We start from the raw sequence: 15,768 nt of genomic DNA on the forward strand, positions 1-15,768 counted from the left end.
CAACGCAAATCACACACGCAATGCCACTCACACACGCAACGCCACTCACACACGCAACGCCACTCAACCACGCAACACCACTCACACATGCAACGCCACTCACACATGCAACGCCACTCACACATGCAACGCCACTCACACATGCAACGCCACTCAACCATGCAACGCCACTCAACCACGCAACGCCACTCAACCATGCAACGCCACTCAACCATGCAACGCCACTCAACCATGCAACGCCACTCAACCATGCAACGCCACTCAACCATGCAACTCCACTCAACCATGCAACGCCACTCAACCATGCAACGCCACTCAACCATGCAACGCCACTCAACAACCCAACGCCACTCAACCACGCAACGCCACTCACACATGCAACGCCACTCACACATGCAACGCCACTCACGCATGCAACGCCACTCACGCACGCAACGCCACTCACGCACAAAACGCCACTCACGCACGCAACGCCACTCACGCACGCAATGCCACTCACACACGCAACGCCACTCACACACGCAACACTACTCACACACGCAACGCCACTCACACCCACGCAAGCCCACTCTCACACACGCAAGCCCACTCTCACACACGCAACGCCACTCACCCATGCAACGCCACTCACACATGCAACGCCACTCACACATGCAACGCCCCTCAACCATGCAACGCCACTCAACCATGCAACGCCACTCAACCATGCAACGCCACTTAACAATGCAACGCCACTCAACAACCCAACGCCACTCAACCACGCAACGCAACACACGCATGCAACGCCACTCACACATGCAACGCTCATCTGCCTGAAGTGGGAGAGCATATGTCATAAGTACATATGTCCTCTTCTTTTGCCTCTGAGTTTTGAACAAGCAAAGCTGGTCCTTCTGTACTTGCAGTTTCACTTCTAATGTGTGTTGTTATTTATCATGATTTTTAGCTGAGGTGTATCACGCTCGTTCATGAGTTTGATCTTTTCATACTGTGAAATGTTTTCTAAGTTGTTTTTGATTGTCTTACCGCTGGAGGTCTCCCTGTGCTACATTTAGCCTCTGACACATGCAACGCCACTCAACCACGCAACACCATGCAACAACGCAACGCCACTCAACCATGCAACGCCACTCACACATGCAACGCCACTCACACATGCAACGCCACTCACACATGCAACGCCACTCACACATGCAACGCCACTCAACCACGCAACGCCACTCACACATGCAAAGCCACTCACACATGCAACGCCACTCACACATGCAACGCCACTCAACCATGCAACGCCACTCAACAATGCAATGCCACTCAACCACGCAACGCCACTCAACCACGCAACGCAACTCACACATGCAACTCCACTCACACATGCAACGCCACTCACACATGCAACGCCACTCACACATGCAACGCCACTCACACATGCAACGCCACTCACACATGCAACGCCACTCAACCACGCAACGCAACTCACACATGCAACGCAACTCACACATGCAACGCCACTCAACCACGCAACGCCACTCACATGCAACGCCACTCACACATGCAACGCCACACGCACATGCAACGCCACACGCACATGCAACGCCACTCGCACATGCAACGCCACTCACACATGCAACGCCACTCACACATGCAACGCCACTCACACATGCAACGCCACTCACACATGCAACGCCACTCAACCACGCAACGCCACTCAACCACGCAACGCCACTCAACCACGCAACGCAACTCACACATGCAACTCCACTCAACCACGCAACGGCACTGACACATGCAACGCCACTCACACATGCAACGCAAATCACACACGCAATGCCACTCACACATGCAACGCCACTCACACATGCAACGCCACTCACACATGCAACGCAAATCACACACGCAATGCAACTCACACACGCAACGCCACTCACACACGCAACGCCACTCACACACGCAACGCCACTCAACCACGCAACACCACTCACACATGCAACGCCACTCACACATGCAACGCCACTCACACATGCAACGCCACTCACACATGCAACGCCACTCACACATGCAACGCCACTCAACCATGCAACGCCACTCAACCACGCAACGCCACTCAACCATGCAACGCCACTCAACCATGCAACGCCACTCAACCATGCAACGCCACTCAACCATGCAACTCCACTCAACCATGCAACGCCACTCAACCATGCAACGCCACTCAACCATGCAACGCCACTCAACCATGCAACGCCACTCAACAACCCAACGCCACTCAACCACGCAACGCCACTCACACATGCAACGCCACTCACACATGCAACGCCACTCACGCATGCAACGCCACTCACGCACGCAACGCCACTCACGCACGCAACGCCACTCACGCACGCAACGCCACTCACACACGCAACGCCACTCACACACGCAACACTACTCACACACGCAACGCCACTCACACCCACGCAAGCCCACTCTCACACACGCAAGCCCACTCACCCATGCAACGCCACTCACACATGCAACGCCACTCACACATGCAACGCCCCTCAACCATGCAACGCCACTCAACCATGCAACGCCACTCAACCATGCAACGCCACTTAACAATGCAACGCCACTCAACAACCCAACGCCACTCAACCACGCAACGCAACACACGCATGCAACTCCACTCAACCACGCAACGCCACTCACACATGCAACGCCACTCACACATGCAACGCAAATCACACACGCAATGCCACTCACACACGCAACGCCACTCACGCACGCAACGCCACTCACACATGCAACGCCACTCACACACGCAACACCACTCACACACGCAACGCCACTCACACCCACGCAAGCCCACTCTCACACACGCAACGCCACTCACCCATGCAATGCCACTCACACATGCAACGCCACTCACACATGCAACGCCACTCAACCATGCAACGCCACTCAACCATGCAACGCCACTCAACAACCCAACGCCACTCAACCACGCAACGCCACTCAACCACGCAACGCAACTCACGCATGCAACTCCACTCAACCACGCAACGCCACTCACACATGCAACGCCACTCACACATGCAACGCAAATCACACACGCAATGCCACTCACACACGCAACGCCACTCACGCACGCAACGCCACTCATACACGCAACGCCACTCACACACGCAACACCACTCACACACGCAACGCCACTCACACCCACGCAAGCCCACTCTCACACACGCAACGCCACTCACCCATGCAATGCCACTCACACATGCAACGCCACTCACACATGCAACGCCACTCACACATGCAACGCCACTCACACATGCAACGCCACTCAACCATGCAACGCCACTCAACAATGCAACGCCACTCAACAACCCAACGCCACTCAACCACGCAACGCCACTCAACCACGCAACGCAACTCACGCATGCAACTCCACTCACTCATGCAATGCCACTCACACATGCAACGCCACTCACACATGCAACGCCACTCCCACATGCAACGCAAATCACACACGCAATGCCACTCACACACGCAATGCCACTCTAACATGCAACGCCAGTCACCCACGCAACGCCACTCACACCCACGCAGTGCCACTTTTACCCACACAGCACCACTTTCAGACACACAACGCCACTCACACCCACGCAAGCCCACTCTCACACATGCAACGCCACTCACCCATGCAATGCCAATCACACACGCAACGCAAATCACACACGCAACGCCACTCACACACGCAACGCCACTCACCCATGCAACAACACTCACCCATGCAACGCCACTCACGCATGCAACGCCACTCACGCACGTAACGCCACTCATGCACGCAACGCCACTCACACACGCAACGCCACTCACACACGCAACACAACTCACACAAGCAACGCCACTCACACCCACGCAAGCCCACTCTCACACACGCAACGCCACTCACCCATGCAATGCCACTCACACATGCAACGCCACTCACACATGCAACGCCACTCACACATGCAACGCCACTCAACCATGCAACGCCACTCAACCATGCAACGCCACTTAACAATGCAACGCCATTCAACAACCCAACGCCACTCAACCACGCAACGCAACACACGCATGCAACTCCACTCAACCACGCAACGCCACTCACACATGCAACGCCACTCACACATGCAACGCAAATCACACACGCAATGCCACTCACGCACGCAACACCACTCACGCACGCAACGCCACTCACGCACGCAACGCCACTCACACACGCAACACCACTCACACACGCAACGCCACTCACACCCACGCAACGCCACTCACCCATGCAAAGCCACTCACACATGCAACGCCACTCACACATGCAACACCACTCAACCATGCAACGCCACTCAACCATGCAACGCCACTCAACAACCCAACGCCACTCAACAACCCAACGCCACTCAACCACGCAACGCCACTCAACCACGCAACGCAACTCACGCATGCAACTCCACTCAACCACGCAACGCCACTCACACATGCAACGCCACTCACACATGCAACGCCACTCACACATGCAATGCAAATCACACACGCAATGCCACTCACACACGCAACGCCACTCACACACGCAACGCCACTCACACACGCAACGCCACTCACACACGCAACACCACTCACACACGCAACGCCACTCACACCCACGCAAGCCCACTCTCACACACGCAACGCCTCTCACCCATGCAATGCCACTCACACATGCAACGCCACTCACACATGCAACGCCACTCAACCATGCAACGCCACTCAACCATGCAACGCCACTCAACAACCCAACGCCACTCAACAACCCAACGCCACTCAACCACGCAACGCCACTCAACCACGCATGCAACTCCACTCACACATGCAACGCCACTCACACATGCAACGCCACTCACACATGCAACGCCACTCACACATGCAACGCAAATCACACACGCAATGCCACTCACACACGCAACGCCACTCTAACACGCAACACCACTCACACACGCAACGCCACTCACACCCACGCAGTGCCACTTTTACCCACACAGCACCACTTTCAGACACACAACGCCACTCACACCCACGCAAGCCCACTCTCACACACGCAACGCCACTCACCCATGCAATGCCAATCACACACGCAACGCAAATCACACACGCAACTCACACACGCAACACCACTCACCCATGCAACAACACTCACCCATGCAACGCCACTCACACACGCAACAACACTCACTCAAAGCCACTCACACCCACGCAGTGCCACTTTCACACACACTGTGCAGTGCACAATAGGTCTCGCAGTAGGAAAGTTGGAGATATTGGTTTTGTAAATGACAAAGCCCTTTATGTTTTTAACATGCGAAATAAAAATAAAAGGCATTGTTATTTGCAATTGTAATAGCTCCAACTTTCCTACTGCGAGACCTATTGGCAACGCCAGTGCTTGTTACACTTACCGTTCTGAAATTGCACCCATGCCAGTTGGTCACCCTACTGGGACATATAACAATGTCACATCCAACACGGAGGAAAGCACACGTGTCTGAAGTTCGTATGAGCTTGTATTCTCGTGCATGATACACTACAATAAAACTGATCCCACGTGTTCCCGGAATACATTTTTTTCCAATTCCAATACTGCCTGGTGGCTACACAAATCAACGTGTAAATGGTGGCTCACAAAAGTAGCCTAGCATGAGGCAATACATTTATAACACTCTTCTGTTAGTAGCTTCGTGTTGTTTCCCCGTAAACTGTAATGACCTGGTACCGTTACATTTCAAAATATCGTCATCGTGCAAAAAAGGCGAAACAATAAAATAACAATTGCAAGCGTTAATTCCAATCGTAGATTTAGGGTAAGTCCGTTTAGAGCGTCCCTAGGTTGCGTCACGTATGTCCCTGGGGTGTTCGAACGAATACTACTGTGCGCAGCAATTTTAAGGAACACTTCCGGTAGGCAGCCATGTTAGGTGTATACAAACTAAATTCACCCCTTACTAGCGCGCTCTCGGATGGAAAATCTGGTGTGCGTACCTGCTTTGTCATGGGAACTGTTGGGATTTGTAGTTCCTAATTGCGTGTGTGACCGGACGCTGTCGTTGAGCCCGTGACGCATTCCTGCAGCGGCCTCTGACGACCATCTTGGAATTGGAGCGAAAAGGACCTGACCCAAGAGTTCAGACCCCCAGAGTGCGTGAAAAGGTGCGGCACCCGCGAGGACGGGGTCGGCAGAGACCCAACGCGGAGGTGGGTGGTTATTTGGCCTATTGAATGCTAATATGCTTCTTCAAGACAGGTGGTACGACTAAACCGTCCCTTGGTTGCAGGGTGTAAACAAGACGTTGAAGTCTGATCTCCGATTGTAGGTGCCTACTTCCCTGCACTGCCCTCTGACAGTGACCCTATCGTGTTGCCACCCCTTCCTCTTTCATTACTGCATCACAGCTCCATCATTAAACGGTCATAAAGGAGGCGGGTTCCATCTCTCCAGGAACTAAGGGATGTGTACAAGTGTAATAAACGTATACAAAGACATTTCTTCCAAGAGCGCTGGTAGGTGTGTCCTCCAATCTTCAGTACATTATTATTACTATTTGGGGATGGACACCGTATGCAACCCAGTACCTCCCTGAAGTTATGAAAAGTACCACCCGCTAGTAAAACTGCAGTAGTTAAATCTTAGGCGGTGTGCCCGTTCTCTAAGGTTAGTCTTGATATTCAAGATATTTGGGCTGATATGTTGAAATGATTTACGTCCCTTTCTTCAATATGCCAGTCTACTGTATAAACTTTTGATCCACCAACCTGTCAAAAAATCCCTTCTGTCTAATAAGATTAGGGTGACCAGATTTTGAGAAGTTAAAACAGGGACTGGCCAGATAATAAAAGTAGGAATAGACCGTTTTAGCCTTACTTTCATATCAGGTCTGTCCCAATTTCGGCGTGCCTGAAAGAAACAGAAATCACTTAATTTAGTATCTTTCAGTCGTCCTTTGCAGGCTGAGTTTACCTTTGTCCCAAACACCGGGACAGTCCTCTAAACAACCGGGACTGTCCGGGGAAATACGGGGCGTTTGGTCACCCTAAATATGATGTAAAATAGAGAGTTGATCCATTATAGCTGTCAGCTTTCGTTGCCATGTAAACATCATTCATCTGATGAACGTCAGTCAATCAAACACTCTCCTGGTCCTTTGCCCCCGGCTAGAAGTGCTGAAAATGAGCTTAAAACTTATTTGCTATAAATGTAAACTGCGATCTCTGCTGTGTTTGTTCAGGCAATAGCTCTGTCTTTAATATATTTTATCAGACTTTCTCGTCCTAGCAAAGATGATTATCAATTTTAAATAAACCTCATTTTCATTGTTAAAATAATAAGCAAATGTAAAATGTTACATATTTGATATAAACACATTAGTTCATTTGATAAGTGCATTAAAGATAGACCCATGACAAGGACAGTTTTCCTTGATCTCGGGTTTAGCAAATATTCAAATGCCCTCCTCACAGACTGTATTCCAGTTTATTTAATTACCTTTTTTTTTAGGTCGCAGCCTACCAGACTGTCTGGTTTGCATCTAGGTAACTTTCAGAAAGTTGACCTAGGAATGCATTCCCCCCCATTGCTTACCATTGGCTTTCTTGTTTGTAACTCCGATTTTCTGGCCTGCTATTTGCTGCCTCTATTAGCTTTAGGCTCTCCAGGTTCAGTTCGTCCCTCCCGTAGCCTAAAGCATGTTTACTGTATTCTTCCACAAACTCCCTTTCTGTAAACAAACCTTTAAATCTTGTCCTTATTTTGTCACATTTGCTGTGCATTCAAAGACCGAGGTCAAATGCCAGGCACTGTCTTCCGAAGGCGCTTGTAAATAAATAATTCGTAAATAATATGTTCTTATATAGCGCCTTTCACCGTAAGGTCTCAAGGTGCTTGCTTTGGGAACCCGTCCTGGCCTTTCCCTGCGAGATTACCCCTACTGGGCATCCTCAAGGTGAAGACCAGGCATCCCATCTCGGTGGGGCTTTAGTGGAGATTAAGCAAGCTATTGCCCAGAGTTGCAGAGTGTGAACCCACGATTCGAGTAGGCACAGAGGCGAGAATTATCGAGTCCGTGGACATTTTGAGCTCAAGGCCCTGCCGCGTCGGGGATTGAACCCTGGTCCCGGGTCTGATCTCTGCATCAGGGACTGCCTCCTGTAACCGGTGAGCCACACTTCTCCGCTTGTTTACGTTTCTTTCTCTGATTTCAAAATGAGAGGATTTATGTGACTATCTTGCTGGATACTGAGGGGTAGAAATAAATTTTTTTTAGCACACATTTAAATGAACTGTGTCAGTATTTCAGAATTAGGAACACGCATGAAGCGCATTTATTGTTATTTCTGAAGTGTGTTGGAAACAAATAATTTAATATGATCAAAGCCGATCATTACACTAGATGATGCAATTTCCACATATTTTCGTTTGTGCACTGTATGTTTTTTTTTTTAGTAAAACTGTATGTCTGTGCAAATGTAAAGGTTATATCAATTGAAAAAGTATTGTCTATAATGGCAATGCACTACCGTACCATGCATACTCCGCTCTACGCCATTCCACTCCACACCGCTGCACTCTTTAGATAGAAGTTGGTCCATCACTCAAATAAGTGATAATACAAGTAATCATTGTAGATAAACCTTATTCACAAAGCAAGAGCAAACAATCAGTCAAAATCTTCCCATTCAAAGAAAGGCATTTGTAAATTTTGATTGTAGGTACAACATTTCTTTTATTGAAATACAAATTTCTTAAAATTCATGATCGCCGACACATTTCGTCCTCATATGGACTTCTTCAGGGCTTGTAGTTTAGAATTTATAGATATGGCGTTTGAAAAAATAAAAAAAAGTTCAGTCCAGTGAACCAGAGCATTATCTCAAGAAAAGACCCGATTGGCATATGTTATGTTAAAAGTTTGTTAAAATTTTATTTGTAGAGCGCACAGCTACTCAATTGAGTGTCCCGGCACTGAAGCAGGATGAAGGCTCAGCCCGAAAAGGGAGCCAGGCACTGAGGTCTACCGCGGAAACAGCCACGTTTTTTATTTTTTTTTAAGAATCTTTATTAACATGAAGGCATAATATACAGTTATTATGTTACATTCAAGCTGGTATATTCATATTTGTATGGTACATTTCTGGAAGTTTTCTTTCGACATTTCCTATTCTGCATTCTAATCTCATCCTCCCTCTCTAAAATCTGTATATGCTCTTCCGTATATCCTTACATATGTTATCAGAATTTTAACAATTGTCTCCCGCTATGTGGTACCCAACATGGGCATCTCTCGTATAACTCCTAGAGAAAGTCGCCCCCCCCCCAAACTTAGGTCATCACTTTTATTTATGTTTCACACTTCTCCTCCCATCAGCAGGTCTCCTTGCCCCATTGTCTTCACATAGGCAAGTTATTCCAATACGTTGCTGCGTTTAGCACGAGTAAGCAGACTTCCCCAGCCCCATCCGCTACTCCTCCTCCCCCTCGGAGTCCAGTTCGTCTCCCTCTGGTAAGGGTTCACAGATCTCACCCCTATAAACATTCCATGCTGTCCACACCTTGTTCCATTTGCGGGGGGAAGCTCGAAGGACATACACAGTTCTCTCCGTGACCATCAGGATATCCATGTTTTTATTTAAAAAGTTTTATTTATTTAAAAAGTTTTATATAGCGCAAACAAGATCTTCACAGATATCAGAGCGCTTTACATAGACGGGTACATGAGGGAGCATATTCAGACAAGTAAATCAATAAATCACAGTATAAATAGTACAACTAAGTGACAAAGCCAATCATGTGAATGATAGCCCATCTGTTCGCTGTGGGCAAGTCCGGAGGCCCCCATTTCTGTGCAATATCACGCTTAGCCACTGTCATGGCCAGCGTGGCCCAAATTATCCCGTATCTATCTAGGTCATTGGGGTCCCAGATGTTTAAAAGGCACTTACGTGGTTCTGGTAAAATGGAAACCCTGAGTGTCTGGGAGATTGCGCGCATTATTTGCCTCCAGAATTCCTGTATGTGTGGGCAGTCCCATAGTGTATGAAGTAGTGTTCCCTCCTCCCCGCAACCCCTCAAGCAAAAGGGATGGGGCGCTCTATGTATTTTGTGCAGTAGTGTCCTGGTGTAATAGATGCGGTGTAAAATTTTTAGTTGCACCAGTCTAAACTTTGCCGAGATGCCTACCTCTCTCGGGGAGGCCAAAGCTTCATTCCATTCCGATTCGTCCGTCATACCGATTTCCCCTTCCCACCGTCCCTTTAGTTTCAGCGTGGGGTCCTCTAAGTTGTTGATCAGTTTTTTGTACGTGAGGGAAGTGGCGCTCTGCTGCATGAAGTCTGTCAATAGTCTGTCCTCAAGTGGTGAGGATTCCGGCAGATCAGTGCCCGTTGGGATTGCCTGGAGTAGTGCGTGTCTCATTTGTACGTATCTAAATGTTTCAGTGGGTCTGAGGCCATACTGCTGTTGGAGTTGTGGGAATGGTACTACCGTGTCTTTGTCCCAGAGGTCCCCCACCGTGGAGATACCTATAGAGTCCCACTGCGCAAACCCTTTGCACACTCTAAGGTTGCCCAGCGATTTCGTGTCCCATAATGGTGTCATTTTGGTGATTCTTCCTTTCCAGCCCAGTCTTCCCTGTGTTATATGCCAGAGGGCCGCCGTGTGTTGTGTCGGACCGTGCAGATTTTTGAGTTGCGATTTATTATATAGTACCGAGAGCATGCAGTCCGTCCCTAGTTTTGACCAGTCTGCCCTGTATGCTGGGTCGTCTCTCGGGGTGTGGATCCATTGGTTAATTATTTTGAGTTGAGCCGCCCAGTAATATAGCTGAATATTGGGAAGCGCAATCCCTCCCTCATACCAACTTTTCACCAACTTGTCATAGGCTATACGCGCTGGGCCATTATTCCAAAGTAGGCTGGAGACCAACGCAGCTATCTGTTTGAAGTACCGCGGTGGGACAGGATGCGGGGTGTTTTCCAATATGTACAGAAACCTGGGGAGTGCCATCATCTTATATAAGGCTGCCCTCCCCAGGAGGGTGAGGGGCAAGGTCGCCCAGTGTTTAACGTCTGCGCGTAAGCGATCCATAGGTGGTTTGAGGTTGTTAGCGAAGAAATCTGCTTCAGAATGTGCGATGACAATGCCCAGATATTTGAAGGAGGTCTTCGGTGCCGCCAGGGGCCAGTCTTCCTGTAGTCTCGGTGCCGGACCCTTTAATGTGTATATCACCGATTTTGACCAGTTCAGGGTATAGCCTGATGACTTCCCATGCGTGTTGCAAATTTCCAGCAGGGCTGGGTTTCCGTTGTCAGGGTCAACCATGTAAATGAGCATGTCGTCAGCATATAGGGAAATTTTGTCTTCCCACCCCTCCTCCCAGTTAATGCCCTGAAATAAGGGCGTTGTTCTGATCAGAATTGCTAAGGGTTCGAGCACCAACGCAAAGAGTAAGGGTGACAAGGGGCATCCCTGTCTAGTCCCTCTGCCCAACGAGAAGACCGGTGAGATATGGCCATTAGCCACAACCTGCGCCACTGGTTTTGTGTAGAGTAGTCGTATCCAGGCTATATATTTCGGCCCAAAGCCCATACGCGCAAGCACCTCAAAGAGGTATTCCCATTCTACTAGGTCAAAAGCCATTTTGGCGTCAAGGGAGAGGATTACAGCCTTCCCTGAGAGGAGGTGTGAACGAGCCAGTACCCCATGAACCCTCCGGAGATTCAGCGCCGTACTTCTATCGGGCATAAAGCCCGATTGGTCGGGGTGGATCAGGGTGCGCAGATGCGGCATCAGACGGTTGGCCAGAAGTTTAGCCAGCACCTTGGCTTCCACATTTAGTAATGATATCGGGCGGTATGAGGTGCATTCGGCTGGGGGTTTACCCGGCTTAGGTATAGCTACTATCGTGGCCGTGTGTTGATCCAGCGGCAGTTCTGCCTATTCCCTACTCTCCATATACATGTCTAGTAGGGGTCTACTGAGTTCCGAGGCCATTGACTTATACCATTCCACAGGCAGTCCATTAGGACCCAGTGCTTTGCCTGATTGTAGCGATTGATTCGCCAGTTGGATTTCATCCTCTGATGGATCTGCCTCTAAGTCTTGCGCATTCTCTGGTGTTATGCTGGGGATGACAATGTCCGCTAGTGAGACTGCCGCCATTTGTGCAGTGACGATATGTTCTGGGGTGTATATGTTCTGAAAATGATTTGCCAAAGTGCGCACAAAGTCTTCCGGATGTGTTAGTTCTCGGCCGTCCGTAGTACACAGTCTCTGAATACCTCTTGCGCCTCCCTCTCTCTTATCCAACCATGCCAGCATTCTCCCTGCTTTGTCGCCCACATCATAAATTCTATGTTTATTGTTTGCGATGTAGCCCTGCACTGTCGTTCTGAGGTGGGCCTGGTACTGCTGCTGCCGCAGCTGCAGTGTGTGTGTCGTAGTCGGGGAGGAGTCCGCCATATGTGCAGTGTTTGCATCGTAGAGTGCCAGTTCTAGTTCTGTAAGTTCTTTCCGGGAATCTCGTTTGTGCCCCGTAATGGCTGCTATTGCAGTCCCTCGAAGGACGGTTTTGTAAGCTTCCCATAGGATTGATGGTGAAGCCACCGTCCCCGTGTTTTCTGCAAAGTAGTGTGTCGTCGCTATTTTTAGTTTCTTCCGTATTTTAGGGACTTTTAAATAATTGGGGTAAACTGGGTAGATCCTAGCGCATTTCTGTTCTCTAGTAGTAAGGGTGAGAACGATTGGTGAGTGGTCAGATATGCCTCTAGGTAGGATGTCAACTTTGTCTACAGATCCCAGTCCCACCCCCAGGAACAAAAAGTAATCTATGCGAGATAGGCTGTTGTGCACGGCGGAGTAAAAAGTGTATTGAGTCGCTGCGGGGTGTAGGTGTCGCCATACATCCACAATGCCCAGTGCTTCTAAAAAGTCAGAGAGTGATGTGGTCCCTCTTGAGCGGGCCCTGATGGGAAAGGCGTCCATCGCAGGGTCTATTATTGCATTTAGGTCACCCCCTATGATTGTGTCACCTTCAGGGAGGTTCAAAAGGAATTTGCCCAGTGCAGGTAATGCTACGGAGTGAAGTGCCGGGAGGATGTACACTGATACCACATTAAGCGGTTTGCCCTCCCACTGGCCATGTATCGCTGCGAAGCGTACCTGGTCGTCCGTCGTGCGATGTGTAATTATAAAGGGCAACGTCTTTTTTAGTAGTATCCCTGTCCCCCTGGACCCAGAAGTGAAGTCTGCATGTGTCGCCATTTTATATCCGCGCCGGTCAAGCGCTTTGCATGTCGCCCCTGCAAGGTGTGTTTCTTGGAGCAGAACCACATCCGGGCTCTGGCGTTTGATGGCCTGCAGCAGCAGGCCCCTCTTTATTTTGTCTCCCAGGCCTCTGACGTTCCAAGTTAGCATGCGCAAAGGGGGCACCCCTACCGTTACCGTGGCACCCTCAGTGGGTGTAGCCTGAAGTGGGTTGGCCATTGAGTCGTCGGGATAATGTCGTGAGCAATGTGTCGGTAGGTGCCGTGCAGTCGTTGCCTTTCGTGATGAGGCCTAGGAGTATGCCGCTATCTAGAGTGGCAGTATTAAGTGTGAAGTGAGTGATGACCATGAACAAAAACGTGAACAATAAAACTGTACCCCCATCCCCCCCTCCCTGCTCCACGGACAAAACCCCGCCCGTTTCCCCAACATCGCAGAGTGCTTTAGTCCTCCCCCAAATATCTTACTTGCTTGTGGGGTTGGTGAGTCCCCTTCAGGCACTAACTGCGCCCACCTTACTCAGCTGCACCAGGTCCAAGGTCCATTGCGGCACACTCAGGTCTTCCCATATATAGCCAACCTTTAGATCGGTGCCGGTCGCCCAGAGTCTAACGGACCTTGTGCAGAGTCGGACTCCGTTGTCGTCATGCCATCCTGATGCGTCGGGTGGCTGGTCTTGCTGCCCATTTGCATGCCGTTACGGTGATTAGTCCGATCCTTGTGTGGACGGTGACGTTGTCCCATTTGCCTCCAACCCTCCAGCCAGTCCTGGTCCGCTTCTGGTGTGTCGAAGAACCACGCCTTTCCATCGGCTACTATCCGTAACTTGGCGGGAAATAGCATGGAGTATGGCAATTCTCTGTCTCGTAGTGTGTTTTTCACCTCCGTGAATGATTTGCGGCGTCTGGCCACCTCCGCCGTGTAATCCGGAAAGAAGGACAAGGTTGCGTTCTGAATCTTAACAGGTGGGGAGACCCTCGCTGCTTGTAGGATTGCATCCCTGTCTCTAAAATTGAAGAGTCTGGCCAGCACAGGCCGCGGTGTCGCTCCTGGCTTAGGTGCTCCGCCCGGAACCCTGTGTGCTCTCTCCACAGAAAAGAAGTGGGATAGTCCTTTGGGTTGCCGTTTGGTCTTTATGAGATCTTCGACATAGAGGTCCATAGCCCCCTTCCCCTCCGTTTCTGGAAGTCCAAGGATGCGTACATTATTCCTTCGAGAACGCCCTTCGTGGTCGTCCAATTTATCCTGCAGGAGTTTGGTGACTTTCTCCAGGCGTTCCATGGCTATTTGTAGTTCTGACGTGTCTTCTACCAGAGCTTTCGTGACCACCTCTACTTGGGATACTCTTTCAGTCATTTTTGGAAGTCCGCACGTAACAGCGTGACTTCAGAGGAGATGGAGCCCACTGTTGTTTTGACTTCTGTAAGGGTTTTCATAATCTCTAGCGTTATCCTTTTGGTTCCTTCCGTTTCTGGGGTAGCACCCGTGGAGTTGCGCCCATTGCTTTGCGATTGTCCGTGTTGGCTGTACGCAAACTTATCCAGCTTGGCCTGTGTGGATCCACTCCTGGTTCCTTTGCCCGCCATGGCGTCGAGACTTGCGGAGTCTGGGGCCGTCCCTCTCTGTGTCGTGGTCAGCGTTGGGTGATTGTCTCTATCCCCGGCGTGTAGGTCAGGGGACGGCGGGTTGGTGTGCACCTTGATATTTTGTTCGTCTGGGTGGGTGTCCCTCTCATCCACTCACTGTCACCACACCGGCCCTTGTTTAGGACGCCTCTGGCCAGTAGTTGTGGACCCTTGCGCTGTTGCCGTCAGGAAGGCCGCTGCAGCGGCCGTGTTGACTGAGGTGTTCCGATCCTCTACTTTTAGCGTCTAATGCACTATGTCGCTGTCCGCCATTGGTTGTGTCTTAGGCAGGATGGATTCAGTGACCCTTATGTTAGGCCTCTCAGGTAGGGTCAAGTCGGCCGGTACGTTGCCAGGCAGAATATCTTGTCGGTTGCACACAATATCCTCAATGTGCCCCTTATGGTGTTGTCACTACTGGCCTGGTCGAGGTCTTGCCAGGGTGTCTCTCACTTTGGCTATTGAGATCGTTTTATTTTTAGTGGGTCAGGACTGCCACTATTGTCTCGTGTGGTCGGGTGCTGCCGGTTTGTCCCCGTGTTTTCATGCGCGTTGATGCCGTCTCTCTCCGTCCCCCGGGGGCACCCGCCTTCACCGCAATCGGCCTTCTGTCGGTGCGCTCAGCCACACTGTCCTTTGGAGTGAATGGGGTTTGTTTCTTCTGTTGTGGCTGCCGAACGCTAAACACGGATGTTCTGGGCTGATCGTGTACCCCCTGGGGGAGCTCACTGTTTTGCAGTGTTCCGCCGGCCGCTCCGCCTTTCTTCCGTCTCCGTGTCTGCTGTCTTCCTTCTCGCCGCCGTATGCGGATGCCGGCAGGTGTATTTGGGCAATACCGTC

At 50.4% G+C, this 15,768-nt stretch overlaps 1 protein-coding gene across 3 annotated transcripts in view; it reads left to right on the forward strand.

Moving 5' to 3' along the window:
• Window positions 1–6,073: 6,073 nt before the first annotated feature.
• The window catches only part of LOC147698523 (uncharacterized), a 583,184-nt gene continuing 573,489 nt past the window's right edge, over window positions 6,074–15,768 (forward strand). For all 3 annotated transcript variants that reach the window (XR_015299347.1, XR_015299348.1, XM_086935123.1), the window contains exon 1: window positions 6,074–6,240. The gene's annotated coding sequence lies outside the window, so the exon portion shown is untranslated. The remainder of the gene's footprint in view (window positions 6,241–15,768) is intronic.

This window comes from Lissotriton vulgaris, chromosome 8, assembly GCF_964263255.1.
Source record: "Lissotriton vulgaris chromosome 8, aLisVul1.2, whole genome shotgun sequence".
In the NCBI taxonomy this organism is placed as follows: Eukaryota; Metazoa; Chordata; class Amphibia; order Caudata; family Salamandridae; genus Lissotriton; species Lissotriton vulgaris.